This window comes from Dipodomys ordii, unplaced genomic scaffold (genome assembly GCF_000151885.1).
Source record: "Dipodomys ordii isolate 6190 unplaced genomic scaffold, Dord_2.0 Scaffold12, whole genome shotgun sequence".
Classification (NCBI taxonomy): Eukaryota; Metazoa; Chordata; class Mammalia; order Rodentia; family Heteromyidae; genus Dipodomys; species Dipodomys ordii.
Window position 1 is genome coordinate 27,938,965 of NW_012267228.1, and position 17,143 is coordinate 27,956,107.

At 36.6% G+C, this 17,143-nt stretch overlaps 1 protein-coding gene across 1 annotated transcript in view; it reads right to left on the reverse strand.

Moving 5' to 3' along the window:
* Positions 1 to 17,143, reverse strand: part of Ube2e2 (ubiquitin-conjugating enzyme E2E 2) — a 248,404-nt gene that overhangs the window by 124,766 nt on the left and 106,495 nt on the right. The gene's annotated exons all lie outside the window — the stretch shown is intronic.

Here is a 17,143-nt window from a genome sequence, read left to right on the forward strand (position 1 = left end):
CTTGAAGGATGGAGGTCATGAATTATGTAGCTGTGCAGTACGGATGGCAATGAATGCAATGATGATGAGATGAATGTACTGAGCAGCCAAGAAGAGCATTACAGCTCTTCTGAAGACACCACTTCCTCAGGCGCTTCATCAGGTGTTGCAGAATCTTCACCGTGGTCTGTAACTTCTATTTCTGCTAAAGGCATAGGCATAACTGATCTCTTTGTCCAAGTGATGAACATAGTTATAAGGCGTTGCTGGCACTGCTTTTTCTTCTGAGTGAGAAGGTTTTTATAAGCTAACATGTTACTCTTGGTTGTATTTACAAAGTGCAACATAAGAAGCAGCTAGGGGTTGCATTCTTCAGCCGCTTGCTGAAATTCTTTGGCCATTCTATCCGTGCTTACAAGAGTGCTAGGCCAAACTCCTCTTCTCTACCCCACAGTCTGTCTTGTTCCTCATCCTCTTCTTCACTTGTTTCATCCATAAAACTTGTTCAGGCCTATAGCCCTGATGATGGATTTGAACATGTCATTCACATTCACATTCTCATTCACATTCACATTATCCAGAGAGGTTGCATCTCCATGCAGAGAAAAACTCTTGAGTATACAGTGTCTTTGAAATTTGTCAATCCAGCCCGAGCTGGCACTGAATGGGGTTGGTCTGATGGGTGAAGCACTCGATGGTCCTGCTTCTGTGTCACTGTCCTTGTCTTCACCCTTGTCACTACCATGAATGTCCTTGTTTCCTGAGAAATTATGATAGAGTTTCTTGGCCTTTGTTTGAATCGTGTTGGTATCCAGTGAGATACAGTATTCTCCTTCCTGAAGTCATTTATCCACAGGGATAATGCAGACTCCATCCTCACAATGGCCTTATTGTGGAGAGTGACCACACTTTTTGCCGTCTTGTTAAAAGTCATCCTTGCCGTAGACCTAATATTCTTCTTGTCTTTCTTAGGTAGTGCACAGTAGATTCACTGATCTCCTAAGGGCAGCCTACAGCCATGTAGCTTTTGCCTTCCGTGTAGAGAAGTTCCACCTTTTCTTTGATGGCAAGTATCTTCCTCTGGTGCTTGGGTTCACTGCCAGAAGGCTTAGAAGGCACAGAACGTTTGAATGGCATTATAGGGCTTGAAATAAATTCAAACTTTGTGTGTGTGTGTGTGTGTGTGCACGCACACGTGTGTGTGTGTGTGTGTGTGTGTGTGTGTGTCGGTTGTGGGACTTAAATTCTAGGCCTGGGCGCTGTCCCTCAGCTCTTCAGCTGAAGGTGAGGACTCTACCACTTGAGCCACAGTGCCACTTCCAGTTTTCTGGTAGTTAACTGGAAGAGTCTCACAGACTTTCCAGCCTGGGCTGTCTTTGAACCACAATCCGTGGCTCAACGCCTGTAATCCTAAATTCAAATTTTACAAAGTTTTCACAAAAACACAATACTCCAGAAAGCCCAAATGCCTAATGAAATTAGTACAAATAACATCACTAATAAGTTTCTGTGGTCCAGCTTCAATAAAAAGATGCTCTTGAACACGAGGTTTGTGAGGCCAGTCCATGTGAACCCAGGACTAAGATTTTGTGACTTGGAAACTCTTGCTTACTTGGTATCACCAGGTAAGTGGATAGGAATTTACTACTGTAGGGCTGCTGCAGAGCCCTGCCATATTAGCCATGGCCCATAGCAGTTCTGCTTTCTTTGGCATGTTGCCAATGTACTCCTTAACATTCTATTTACAAGAGTTCTTCTTTATCCATGGTTTCAGTTACCTGTGCTTACTGTGTTCAATTTCGATCTGAAAATATTGATGGCTGTCTCCTTCAGAAGAGAGATCACATTCACCATTACTACAGTCTGTTATTGCAACTGTTCTATTTTAGTATTCACTATTACTGTTAAGTCTTCCTTTTGTTTCTGTGCCTAATTTATAAATTAAGCCTTTGTGTATAGAGAAAAATCATAATACACATACAGTTGGCCATTATCCACTGCTGTTTCAGTCATGCACTAGAAGTTTTAGAACTATCTCCTACAGATAAAGGATACAACTGTACTTCTTCCACCTATTTTAAAAACTCAGTAGGAGCCGACGTTGGTGGCTCATGCCTGTAATCCTAGCTATTCAAGAGGTTAAGATCTGAGGATCACGGTTCAAAGCCAGCCCAGGCAGGAAATTCCATGAAACTCTTATCTCCAATAAACCATCAGAAAACCAGAAGTAGTACTGTGGCTCAAGTGGTAGAACACTAGCCTTGAACTGAAGAGCTGAAGGACAGCACCCAGGCCCAGAGTTCAAGCTCCATCACTGACAAAAAATCAAAAATCAAAAACAAAAAACCCTCAAGAGTAACTGAATACATATGTGATATATATATATATATATGTAAAAATATGTATATACCTATGGGCTTCTAAAAACATTTTTATACATCAACAGCATAAAATTATGTTATTACCAACCAAGCTATGAAAGAATGTTTGATTTCTTTCCGTTTTATGCAATTCAAATACAAATCACAATGCATTCTTGATTTCATCATATACCAGATTTTCACTTGTTGTTGATTTTATTCTGAGACTTTTATATTCTATTTTGATCCATTATCTGTCTTCCTAGAAGCAATGTATTTCAATACATATGTGGTAAGTCAAATGAATAAATTAATTCATAGCAGGGAACACAAAGAGTTTTTTTGTTACAAAAGCCTTGGTAGCTCATGCCTATAATCCTAGCTACTCAGAAGGCTGAGATCTAGGATTGTGGTTTGAAGCTAGCTCAGGTAGGAAAGTCCCCATGAGATGTATATCTCCAATTAACTACTCAGAAGTGGAAATGTGGCTCAAAGCGGTAGAGTGAGCAAAAGAGCTCAGAAACAGGGCCCAAGCCCTGAGTTCAAGCCCCACAACCACCACCAACAACAAAAAGCCTTTAAGGCCTTTCAGAAGTTGTTCATTCAATCTGTTTTTCAGTTGATACTCCAGCAAAGGAATACTTACAATGTGTAAAAGTTGCGACAGAAAAGAATCCTAATATCTTTCAAATGGTTGAAACTAAGTATGGATGAGGCATCTAAGTCAATTACAAACTGTAATTTTAGGGCTTCCATATCAAAATTTCAGTTCTATAATGCTAAATATACGTATTGTTTAAAAATCACAGATGAGATAAATATTTAAATGTCCTGAAGAAAATTTTCTCCTTTACAAAGGAGTTTTCAAAGTAAGCTGAGGACAATGATCACTTGTATAAACATCAGATGTATGTTTAACTAGGTGTCTCTTGAATAACTTTCCTGAAAAAAGTGCTTGTTTGGATGGTTAGTGTTAATGAAATGAATGACCTAAAGAAACTAATAATATAACCTTACAAGGAATAACACACAATCATTAATTTTTTTTTTTGGGGGGGGGAGGTTTCCGGTCGTGGGGCCTGAACGCTGGGCCTGGGCACTGTCCCTCAGCTCTTCAGCTCAAGGCTAGCACTCTACCACTTGAGCCACAATGCCACTTCCGGCTTTTTTATTTTTGCTTATGTGGTGTTGAGGAATGGAACCCAGGGCCTCATGCATGCAAGGCAAGCGCTCTACTACTGAGCCACCTTCCCAGCCCCACAATAATTAATTTTTAAGAAGTTTTATAATGAGTAAATTTTTAGGCAATAAAGTAACAATATACAAACATCAAAACTAATATTGAAAATTATCAACTCTAATCTTTGCTTTCTTAGCACAATTCGAGTTTTAAAAACATACTAGTTCAGTATTAAAATAAATTTAATGGAAGCCCATAATGTTAGACCCTAAATATGATGTGCTTTCCAATGCATGAGATTATCTGAAACATTTCATTAACACTAGAATATTATTAGACAGCTTTGCAATAGATTGAAATACTGTTCGTGTTTGTATATGTGTGATCTTTGCAAGATTCTAACAAAAGCTTTAAAATTACTTAGATTTTTCTTTAAAATTAGCTTACACTTCAGTAAAAATGCATTTGTAAATAGTCATAATACTGCCACAGGTTTTCAAATGAGGGATCTTTTCTTCTCTATTACTATGACCAAAAATGTATGAGAACAATGTAAATAAAATTATTTCCCAAATACTAATATCATCAAATAAACTACTGTCTATTTGAATTCCATGCAAAATATACTACAAATGATTACTGTCAAAGGTAAGAAGTATAATGTAATTATGAAATCAGGCAAACATTGAGAAATTAGGTAGCAGTTTTTAATTAGTATCTCATGGTATTTACTCTATAAACTGTTAGTAATTCCAGAGTGCAAATAGTGGTTTAAAAGGAACAGATGTGCATGGCCTTTATTTCTTTGCAAACTGTAATTTTCTTACACAGCTATTGTCACATGGTTTGGAAAAAATTCCAAAAAGTGTGAGGCCACATTTCATTCATCTGAAGCTTGGTTTCAGATGACTTGGTTTTCAGTAATTACTTCCTGTCTTCTTTATAGCTATTCTTCCCACTAATTGCCATTCTAAAGGAAATACATGGTTATATGCGTCCAAAATGTCTCTTCTATGTAATTTTATGATTATTTTAAAGTCTCCTTCATAAACAATTATAGAAGCGACCCTTGTAGCAGTCGTAAAGTACTCTCATTTTCCTTGAATAGATTGATAACGTTATTTTTAAAGGTTAAGGAATACATAATAGGAACAGAACCATTTCAAATCAAGAATAACAAAAACTAGAACCTCTGCCATAATTCCAATTTATCTTGGTTTATTTTCAGTGGACTGTCAGACACTTAATACTCATTACAACTGTTTTCCAGCTTAAAACAAAATGCTTCATAATAGCACGCGTGCACACACACACCCACACACACCCACACACACACAAAATTAGGGATAGTAAAGAAAGGGGAAAAAAAAGGTAGTTACTGATAATAGACTAAAAACACAAAAATGCTAAGGGCTTTCCCATAATCCTTTTTAGGACATCATTACAATTAAAATTTTCTACTGGAGTGAAGAACCAGTGGCTCACACATGTAATCCTAGCTATTCAGGAGGTTGAGATCTGAGGACTGGTTTGAAGCTAGCCTGGGCAGGAAAGTAAATCAGCCTTTTTTTTTTTTTTTTTTTTTTGATAGGTCATGGGGCTTTAACTCTGGGCTTGGGCACTGTCCTTGCACTCTTCAGCTCAAGGCAAGCACTATACTGCTTGAGCCACAGCGCCACTTTTATCAATGAGACTCTTATCTCCAATTTACAACCAAAATAGAGTCGTAAATGGTAGAGCCTTGAGCAAAAAAGCTCAGTGACAGTGCCCAACCACCAGGACTATTCAAGTCCCAGGACTGGTATACACACACACACACACATATGCAAACACACACACACACACACACACACAATGTTTTAGTGGGCATCGGAACAAGAAAACTTAACATAAAATCATGTCATATGGGGCTGGGAAGGTAGCTCAGTGGTAGAGTGCTTGCCTTGCATGCATGAGGTCCTGGATTCGATTCCTCAGCACCACATAAACAGAAAAGACCAGAAGTGGCACTGTGGCTCAAGCGTTAAAGCATTAGCCTTGAGCTGAAGAGCTGAGGGACAGCACCCAGGCCCAGAGTTCAGGCCCCACAACTGACAAAAATAAATGAATGAATGATTGAATAAAGAATCCCAGTATTAAAGGATTCAGCAACTACACAAAAATTGGATTTTATGGACACAATAAAAGGGTGTATTTTTCAGTGGTAGGAAGGACACAGTTTATCTGAGATATAAGCAAAATTCAATTTAATTTTAATTCAAACTAAAAATAAATACAAAGAACAGAACAGTGTGCCTTCTGTGAAAATCCTCTCACAATTATAATATATCTGACCTATATCAAAGAATCTGCAATCACAGTCTCCAAATGAACATGAGCAATACATTTAAATATCCCTAGAATCAGTCTCTACAGGAACATATGCATAAGCATATTTAACACTTTTTATCTCACACCAAAGTCTTTTTTAGGTATCAGCCTCAACTAAACTTTGTGATTCTTTCAAACTCAACTGAAATAAGCTGTAATTGGTCAGAAGGTTATGGAGTAGGATCATCAGTAATGGGAATTATATTTTCTGACCCAAATATCACGTAAAATTTATGAAAAACAAATGATCAGAAAATCCCAAGCTATAAACTGTCTACTGAATCTTTTTAGGAAAAATTTTATCTCAAATTCAAAATCTTGCTTCTCAGTCTAAGTATGTAAAATGTTTGACTGATCAGCTTACTTCTAGATGTAATATCTATGTTAAAACTATTTGACAGTGGTTCTTAATATATGAAAATGACTTAAATATGCTTGCCTCAATTTTAAGATCATTTAAATAAACCCGTTACATTTAAATAAACCTGTGAAAATATAGTAGCTCAACAGTTCTTAGTTTACATTATTACTTGCACAAATTTTTATTTCATGCTTTGTAAAAACTGAACTTTGTGTAATCATTTTTATTGCATTCTGTGCTATAGTCTACATATCTATGTCCCTGTGATCAAACATAAACTTGATTAGACTAATAAGCATCTAGACTAGTATAGCATACCTCTGAGAATGTTTATGAAGATGTTTCTGAAAGGATTAGATCATGAAGGTTCTGACCTGCTTCTTTGTTAAGATGGGGTCTAACTTTTTGTGTTGGCAGACTTTAAATGGTGTTCATCCCAATTTCGATCTTCCAAGTGGGTGAGATTACAGGCAGATAAGCACCATATCTAGCCTACAATTTGTTATAATGCTTATTAGAACTTCTGTTACTTTCATTTACAAAAAAAATGTTTCCAAATCATAATTGTCTCATCTTCCTTCCTGGTAACTCATCAGAAAGTACCTCCAAAGCCTTGGTTCACCAGACAGGAAGTTTAAGCTGATAGTAAAGGAAAAACTTCTTTAAGGTAATAATATATAGGACTAAATTACTAGATATAGGTCCATAAGGTTTTGTGCTATAATGTGACAATTGGGTGCGTGTGTGCATGAGCACGCACATATACATGCATGCATACATACCAACACTGAGGCTAGCGGTCAGGGCTTTTTCATTCACAGCTGCTGCTCTTCTGCAGTGTTAGTTTAGTGGTTATGCGTTCCTTTGCCTTTAATTTATCATAGAAGGTTTTTATTTCTCTTTCAATGATGAATGATAGCTTTTCTGGATACGCTAATCTAGGCTGTCAGTTATTTTACTTCAGACAATGTATTATTCCACACTCTACTTGATCTTAAAGTTTGCTCTGAAAAATCTGTTATTTGGATAGATTTGCCATTATAAGGGACATATTACGTTTCGCAGCTTTCAATATTCATACTTGGGTATTTATAGTTAATGTTTTACTTATATTCTAATGGGATTTCTTTTCTTGTTTTGCCTGTATTTGGATAACCCACTCTTTCTTGAGACTAGGGAAGTTTTCTGATATTATATTGTCAAGTATGTTTTCTATGTTCTACTCTGTATGTGCTCTCTTCTTACATTTATAATTCATAGGTTTGGTCTTTTTTAATAAGTTTTTTACTGTGAAAATACTGTACAGAGGGGTTACAGTTACATGAGCAAGGTAATGAGTACTTTTCTTATCAAGGATTGTTGCCTCCTCGTTTGTTTTCCCCTACCATCCCTTCCCTCCCACCTCCACAACTACACTCCCCCCACGAAACGGTAAAGTTCGTTTTTCAACATAGTGTCTTCTACATCTCATTGTTGCAGAGAGTCCACCTGTATCCCTATTTAAACATTTTGTTTTTTCCCTTCCCCTCCCCAAATTATACCAACATCAAATACAGTAAAAACAGGGGTTATAAAACAGGGGGAGGGACATAGAAAGCAACATAGGTTTGGTCTTTGACGGTACCATTTCCATTCATATATTTTTATTATTTTCTCTTTGCCCTAGTTTGGGTGATCTAATTCCTTTAATCCCAATATTCTATTTTTAACCTGTTGCATTCTATTAGTGAGAATTTCATTAGTCATGTTCATTTGGATTATTGATCATTTTGGTATTTCTTCTTTCACTCTTTTTTTTTCAAGATTTTTATAACATTATTGAATTCCTCCTTCACAGCCTATAATTGAATTCCTCCTTCATAGCGTATAATGTCACCTTTACTTTATTCTGCTCTTTATTTGAATTCTCTTTTATTTCATCCAGCTATCTGTCCTCTTTGATTTTGCTAATGTGCATATACATATCCTAATTCATTTATAATCAATCTTGTTCTTGTTTTTTGAGTTCATTACTTAAAATTAAGTCTGCTTCAAGCCCTATATTGTAGAATTGTTGAGTTTTGGAAAAGATGTGTTGCCTATTTTCTTATGTTACTGTGTTTCTACATTTACATTTGTACATCTGAGGCTATCCACTCATGGCTATATTCCTCTCAAATTCAGTAACAGGGTGTCTGTCCCAAGACACTTTGAGCCATGAACGTTCCTTGGTGTCATGTTCCAAAGTATCTCAGTCTCAAACAATAGGCCCTTTGTCAGGATGGTATCCTGCTACTGCCCTGTGAAATAAGAAAATGACAGAATGTCTCTCTTCACCAAGGCCAGTTTTTCATGCCAGAGGGGTCATTGTCTAACAAAGTCCCACACTGGATTTAAGGCAGGAGTATGTGTGGACTTACCTTACAGCTAGAATTAGCTTAGCAGTCTATCATCATGGCTGTCTGTTTTACCCTGTAATAGAATCTTCAGCTCCCTCTTTCGCTCCTGGAAAGCCAGGAATCAGCTTGGAATATTCTGAAGAATGTTCCTCCTGTTTTATATGTGTGTATAACATATACACACATAAATTACATACACACCCATACACACAAAAAAAAGAACAGGTCATATAAGCAAAAAATAAAAAATAAAAAGTATCTGTGCTTACATGGGTTTTCAGCTTATGACTGACCCACACTGATTGCAATGTCAGGGAAAGCTACTTTTTAAAGTTTAAAAGAATAGAACCATGTATTTCACGCTTGCTAACAGAATTCATGCTGGTGGAGCAATATTTGTAGACTAAACCATATCAGTTAAATTCCATTTGTTCTAAGGGAACAGATTTTAGCCAAATACAAATTGGCAGGTACATGAAAGAATGTATTGATGAGTAGAAAAGACATATTAAAGGATAAAGCAGTTTTCTGAGATAGTATTAGTTTTTGCCCTGAAATTGATCAAGGCAGAACCTAATCCTGCATATAAAAGGGAGATTTGGCTCTATTAAAGATTATATCTGATTTTGTAAGCAGTTTTGTCTGTCAGCTGTGAGATACACTTAACATTAACAAAGCAGGATTACCGTGCAAACCCTGAAGGCTTGCCAATTTATCATCCTTGAAGCCATGAGCAATGCTATGTAAAACTATGGAAGAGACAGCAGAAGGTTATCCAAGCAGCTGCTATAATGGTGATCTAAAATAGGGATACCACAAAGCAAGCAGAGAAGAAACGTTTTAAGGGCACATTGAATCACAGTATCAATGATAAAACAAAGCCCTGGGAAGCCAAGAAATACTCATTTCTGTGCGGTAAGAAGAAATAAAGTGATTCCTTACAATAAAGTCACTGAAAAGAACTTGATTAAGACAACTGCTCTCAAATAGGAAACAAATGTATAAATAATAGCTGCAACTCAGATAAAGAATAATACAAGCCATGGAAATGATTAGACTCTTTCTTTAAGGCAATTAACAAGCACCATTAGAAATATCATCTTCCAATATTACCAAGATGTAGCAATCTTAATTCCAAGTATTTAAGGTTATGTTAATTTAATTTTCAAAAATTATCAAATATACAAGAACTAATATTCCTCTTTTCTCTAGTATAAAACAACTTAGGTGAATTGAGAAACCGATTTTTTAATGAAAAAAAAAGTCTTACAATATAATTTGTTATAATATAGCTTTAGAAAATAGTGAGAGTCTGGGTCAAATAGGAAACCAGAAGAAAATATTTTCAGATATAGCTAAGCCCTGAACTTAAAAGAAAGCTACACCCTGAATTTCTTCAAAGAAAGAAAAACATGTATTTTCCTAACAATAATGGTTAGGTTCACAAACAGGTTCAGATGCCAATTTAACATAGTGACATAACATAACTGACACTGAACAAAGTGAACATCAGAGAACTACCATTATACATACCAGCTATTAAATAAAAAGCAAAATACCAAAACACTGAATAGAAGGATAAAAGAGAGCTGGGCGCTGGTGGCTCATGCCTGTAATCCTAGCTACTCAGGAGGCTGAGATCTGAGGATCACAGTTCAAAGCCAGCCCGGGCAGGAGAGACCGGGAAACTCCTATCTCCAATAAACCACCAGAAAACCGGAAGTGGCACTGTAGCTCAAGTGGTAGAGCGCTCGCCTTGAGCTGAAGAGCTGAGGGACAGCGCCCAGGCCCAGAGTTCAAGCCCCACGACCGACAAAAAAAAGAAGGATAAAAGAGAATTAAGTAATCCCTTTGTAGCAAAGCCACTAAAAAGAAAACGCTTTAAAACTGCCTGCATATGAGTATACAAATAATAGCTACAACTCAAAATGGTAACTTAATGGAAACAGTATATAAAGATTTATTAATAAGACAATTAGAAGGATCAATAAGAGTTAGTAGAAGAGTTAGTAGAAAACTGAGTCTCCTGAAATGAATGTTGGAACAAACTAGGTACTTTATAAGTTATAATCAATGCAGCTTCAAAATGCTCTTCTTAAGCACCTTACTCAGCATTTAGGAAGCTGAGGCAGGAGCATACTGAGTTTGAGGCCAACCTGGGCTACATATTGAGATCCTGTCTCCAAAACAAAAAGTTTGTCTTTTCTTTGCTAAGAGGAAATAATTTAAAGCCTTCTTTCTTTGTTCATCTTAAAAGCCACTTGATTTCCTCCTCATCCAATATACTTGGTGATTTCAACTACTTTCTTACATTTAGCTGTTTTTTTTATATTTTTTTTATTTTAAAGATACTGTACAGGGGGGTTATAGTTACATGAGTATGGTAATGAGTATGATAATTAGTATGGTAATGAGTCCATTTCCTCTTGAGCATGTTACCCCTCCTTTGTTTTTCCCCAGCCATCCCTTCCCTCCCCTCCTCTCCAACGCCTCCCCACCTTGTTTTTAACATAGTGTCTTGTTCATCTAATTGTTATAATAGGTCAGCCTGTATCCTTGTTCAACATTTTGTTATTTCTGTTCCCCTCCCCAAATTAGAAAAATGTATATACAAGATGCAGGGCACCAGAATAAAATACAGTGACAACAAGGGTTATACTATGGGGGAAGAACATACGAAAGAAACAAAAGAAATCACATAGTACATTATAAGTACATTAAAAACAACAGCAACAAAGATAAAATCTCTTGTGTCTCTATCTTGGGGATCATTATGCTTAGCTACATCTTATGTGCATAGCTTTTGACCATTTCTACTTATCTGGTAAGATTATCCTAGACATATACTAGTTATTGTAAATAAGGGAAACCATGGAACCTATGTCTCTTTGGGCCTAGTTTACTTCACTTAGTATAATTTTTTCCAAGTGTTTCCATTTTCTAACAAACAGAGCAGTGACATTCTTTCTGACAGAGGCACAGAATTCCACCACATTTTCTTGATCCATTCATCTACTGAGGGGCAACTGGGTTGGTTCCACATCTTAGCTATGGAGAATAATGCTGTGAGAAACACAGTTGTGCTGGTAGCTTTAGTATGGCCTTGTTTATGATCCTTTGGGTAAATGCCCCAAAATGGGTCTATATTTAACCATTATTTGTGGTACTTCCAAACCAATATTCATGGGAGTATGGATCCCTAATATAAGAATATGTCCTCTTAGTTAGCTAGCCTATGTACACAATTACACATTTCTTCTTGGATGTCTCAAAGGCATCTTAAATTCAACACGTCCACATCTGAATTTATCTTGCTATACTGTTCAAAAGATGTGTATATTATTCATCCACTGTTTAAATCAAAACCCCAAGTCCCTCACCCCTCCTCTCTGTGCCTCCATCCACACAATTCCCATCCGCATTAATGTAGAAACATTCTGTTCTCCCTCCTTTTCTTCCTTCAAATTCTTTTTTCAAGTTCTGCTAGTACTTCAAAGTTCAACCTAAAGACATTCTCACTTGAAACATTTTAACAGCTCTTTGCCTTTGGTACAAAAAAGAACTCTTGAACAAATACCCTTCCTTCTTTATATCTTCATATTTCTATTGCTTTGTACCTTTGGGCACAAAGCTGTTTGACTTATGTCATTTGACTTAAAGAAAAATGCCATTTATATCCATGTCCGGTCCTCTGTCCATGCTGTAAGTATAAAGACTACTGAGAGATATATAATACACTTAGCAGTGAGTTGTTCAAATAAGCTTAAATGTTTTCACATCATAGATCTTAAGAGGATCCCTATCATGAGGCCCAGAAGCAACGATGTGAGTGTTCAGCTTTAAACAGTGCTCAACTGGGTTAGGAGTAGTGAAAAAAAAGTAATTAAAATATGAATATACATTTCTCTTTTAAATATATTATTGATAATGCTTAGAGTAAAACCAACGGTTAAGATTTTAAAGCATTATTAGTTATGAGTAGTATAATTAAAATGTTTATTTTGTTGACATTTCATCAATTATAGACAATACAATTGTTAGTCCTGGTAAAAAGGAGGTGACTAAGTACAACTAACAACCTTTCAAAATATAGCAACTGATTTTAGAAATGAGGTAAGTTAGAATGAATTATTTCTCTGCTGGGAAGAAAGTACTAGGATAAAAGCTCCTCAGACTGGAAAATATACAATGTAATCTTGTGAGACCCAGAGTTGGCAACCATTCCACCTTATACCCTCTGCAACGCCCCCTCCACCCCCAATTTCTTAGTCTACATCTTTCAACACTTTCTAAGTCATAATGGCCTAAAGGACTGGGATACTTGTATCTAAAAATATACTGTTAACACAATCAACACCATACTAGGAAAAAAAACCCTTTATATTCATCTAAAATTAATCAGCAGAGATGAATTTTAGGATTTTGTGTAAACATATTCCCAGTGAGAAGAAACTGAAAAAATTTCTCACTGATGGAAAAAATATTACTAGGTATTACTAGGTATATGCTATTGGAAAGATGTTTTGGTTTTTGTTGTTTTTTGTTTTATTTTGTTTTTTTGGTCATGGGGTTTGAACTCTGGGCCTGAGTGCTGTCCCTCAGCTCTTCAGCTCAAGCAAGCTCTCTACCACTTGAACCACAATGCCACTTTTGGTTTTTTGGTGGTTAACTGGAGATAAGAGTCTCACAGTCTTTCCTGCTTGATCCTCAGATCTCATCCAGCTTTAAACCACAATCCTCACAGCTCAGCCTCCTGAGTAACTAGGATTATAGGCATGAGCCTGGAAGATGTATATACAGTATACATTGTAAGATGTTATATAGTATCTTTTAGGAAGTAATTTACTTTTTCTGACTCACTAAGGGCATGAGAAGCTCCATTTACTGGAACTCAGTCAAATATGGTACTGCTAGGTAGCATGAACAAAGTAAGGTAGAGCTCTGAAAGAATGACTAACACATACTTATCACCTTAGAGGCACTCCCACCCCATTCTATATATGTTTTTAATTGTATAAATACTGTACAGAGGGGGTTATAGTTACATGAGTAAGGTAATGAGTACATTTCCTATTGAGCATTGTTACCCCCTCCTTTGTTTTTCCCCTACCATCCCTTCCCTCCGCACCTCCCTAACTCCTCCCTCCCCCTCCCCAAGTTGTAAAGTTCATTTTCAACATAGTGTCTTGTACATCTCACTGTTGCAATGGGTCAACCTGGATCCTTACTTCAGCGTTTTTTTATTTCCCTTCCCCTCCCCAAATTAGAAAAATGTATATACAAGACTTAGGAGACCGACATCAAATACAGTGAAAACAGAGGTTTTACCATCCCTCATTCCATCTTAAACCTGAAAAAAAAACACCTTTGATCTATTTTTCTCTGAGGCATTTGTGTAAATTAATAGTTTATAATCAGCTGATGTTTTTCTCTTCTTTTTAGATTTATCAATTCTTTGGAGAATTATAGATAATTTTCTGGCATATGCCTATAGTCCCCACTAACTAGAAGACTGAGGTAGTAGATCATCTGAGCAACAGTTAAGAGGCCAGGCTGGACAAATACTAACACCTTGTTTCTTAAAACACAAACAAATAAAGGCTGGGTATGGAATTACTCACATGCAATTCCAGTTACTCAGGTGGTAGAGATAGGAAAACTGCTGTTGTGTCTAGTCTGGGCAAGCTTGTAAGACCTTATTTCAAAAATAAGCTGGATATGGCTGCCCCCAGTACTCAGGGGGTAGAGGTAAGGGGACTGAAGCACAGGTAGTTTGCTGAGAACCTATCTGAGAAACAAACTGAAAACAAATAGGGCTGGAGATGTGGCTTAACTTGTAGAGTACTTGCCTAGCAAGCTCAGAGCCCTGAGTTCAATCTTCCAATTCCCAGCAATACTTTGCTACCAGGAATTCAGTTCTAGACATGTGTTTCCTCATTTCCCAAGAAATTGTATCTGACCATCTGATTTGAATCCAGTGTTAATCTATACTTTAACTTCATCCATCCAAAGCCTACAGTATTAAGTTGCATATGTAATTTTCTGTTTATAACATGAGAAAACAAAAACAAAAGGTAACAGTTCATAGTAAGAATATCTGAGTATTCTTTAGAAAAAAAGAAGTAAATAAAAGTGCTCTTTCCAGCTAGGAGAGCAGGGGGCATGAAGGTTCTAAACATTAACCCTACATCAATGACAAACTGCAGTCTCATAATGAGTCACAAAACAAAATTACTAAAAATGAAAATAGCTGTTAAACTCAAATAGTTTCTAGTTTTTTTAATTTGTTATGTTTCGCAATGTGAGCTATCTACCTCAGAGCTTTAGAATTCACTTACCAATTATTTTGTATACAGTTCTTAAAATCCCATGACAGTTCATAAAAATTCATTTAAACTATAGTGTTCTGAACTACAGAATATAAATGAATCCAATTCTAAATCAGGAAAGCATATACTCAATAGTATAATAAAAGGTATTTACATAAGTGGTCTAAGACCATCTTGGTCAAAGTCACTGACGGAAAGATGCATAAGGACTCCAACAGAGCAGAGCAGGGTAGAGAGAAAAGATGAATTAGGACTATAGAAAATGAAGGTCAAGAAGACCAATACTCAGGAACACAGTACACAGCAAAGGTATGGGGCAAGAAGCCTGAAGAAAACGGAAAGGGAGGAAACTTTCACTGTCTTCCTCCTTCTTTATATTGTCTGCATGAGGGTTCCATCATAACAGGCTCAGTTTTGGTTTTTGCCCAGATCAAAGAGGAAACATGGGAGATGTGGTATTATGGCTACAGACAGTACCGACCAGAGAAGGGAAATACATAAGCATAATTCGTATGGTACCTCCCAGTGGACATTTGTCTATAGATAAGTTCAGCAATAGAGACCTTATTTATAAAAATTTCTTACATGCAAGAGGAGGACATCTGATTGTTTTTCAACTACACATAAGAAGGGTTAGCAATTTTGTGACTTCTCCCCCCACGGTATTCAGGTTGTCTTAATATTTCTCCCTTTATATTTAAGGTAAAGCAACAACTTAACCTCTAGAATAGCTCTATAAAGTGGTATTGAGGACTACTGAACTGATTTCTGCCTTCTTTTCCATTCCGATTTTCTTTTCTTCCCTTGAATCACTAAGTTTCCGGAGCACAGGCTTACACTGAGATTGTCTAGTAGACCAAACTCCTTCCTGGCCTTGATCTTTGTGTTTTCCCTTCTGCTTCACTCTCACTTGCCCCTCCTCCCCTGCAGGTTTTCAGCTGCCTAAAGTCTTTTTCTCCCATCATCACATCATTTAGTTCATCCTTGAATACTCAAGAGCTTTAGCATCATGCATCACATAACAATGAGGGAACACAGGAGAATCTCTGAAGAACATTTCTTCAGGAGTAACTACTTTATTACCTATTTAAAATTTCCCAGTACTTTGTTGATCAGTTATTCAATCTCAGAATAAGGCTGCCAATCAGTATTTTCAAAGAAACTCTTTTCTCAAAGATGTATATGAACATATAGCAATGCTGATCTTAAAGACATATATAGATCAAATCACAATCACTGAAAATTTTATACTTAAAGGAATTCAGATTTTTCACACAAAATAGGTAAGTATATTATTATTTTCTTAAGTGAATTTCAGTTTTACCACACGAATATTTTAAGGTAAAATATCAAGTATCTACATTATGTTAGTACAGAATCCCCCAAACTTCAACCAGTTGAGCTTTTTGCCATATCCTCATGTTAATTTTCATATTGAATTCTTCACATGTTACACTTTCTTTGTTGTTGTTGTTGGTCGTGGGGCCTGAACTCGGCCTGGGCACTGTGCCTCAGCTCTTCAGCTCAAGGCTAGAGCTCTACCACTTGCGCCACAGCGCCACTTCCGGCCTTTTCGGCTTATGTGGTGCTGAGGAATCAAACCCAGGGCCTCATGCATGCAAAGCAAGCACTCTAGCACTGAAACACCATCCCAGGCCCACATTTTATACTTTTTAAAGAACATAAGTAAGGTAGAGTGCTTGCTTAGCAGGTGAGAAGCTCTGGATTTCATCCTCAGCACCACAAAAATAAATAAATAAATGCAAAAATAAAGAGGAAGGAAGGAAATCTCAATTGATAAACAAAAGCCAACTCATTTGTAATTAACAGAAAGTGATCCTGAAATTCATTGCATACTACTAAAATAAAAACTAAGAGCTACTTTAAAAGATTTGGCATACCCAAATTCCTGCCATCCAGCTCACATAAAAAGATACATGTCTTGACTTGCTAGTTCCTACAGACAACAGTGTCTTGAATCTATATATTACAATCTGGAAGACAAAATGACTTTAGCTTCACATTTATGTGTAAAAGTATAACTCAAACCATTATAGAATTATGTAGGTAATACAGCCAGCATTATACTTAATGGTGAAAAACTAAAGCCATTTTCTCTTAATACAGGAACGAGACAAGGATGTCCACTCTCTCCACTTCTCTTCAATCTACTATTAGAATGCCTA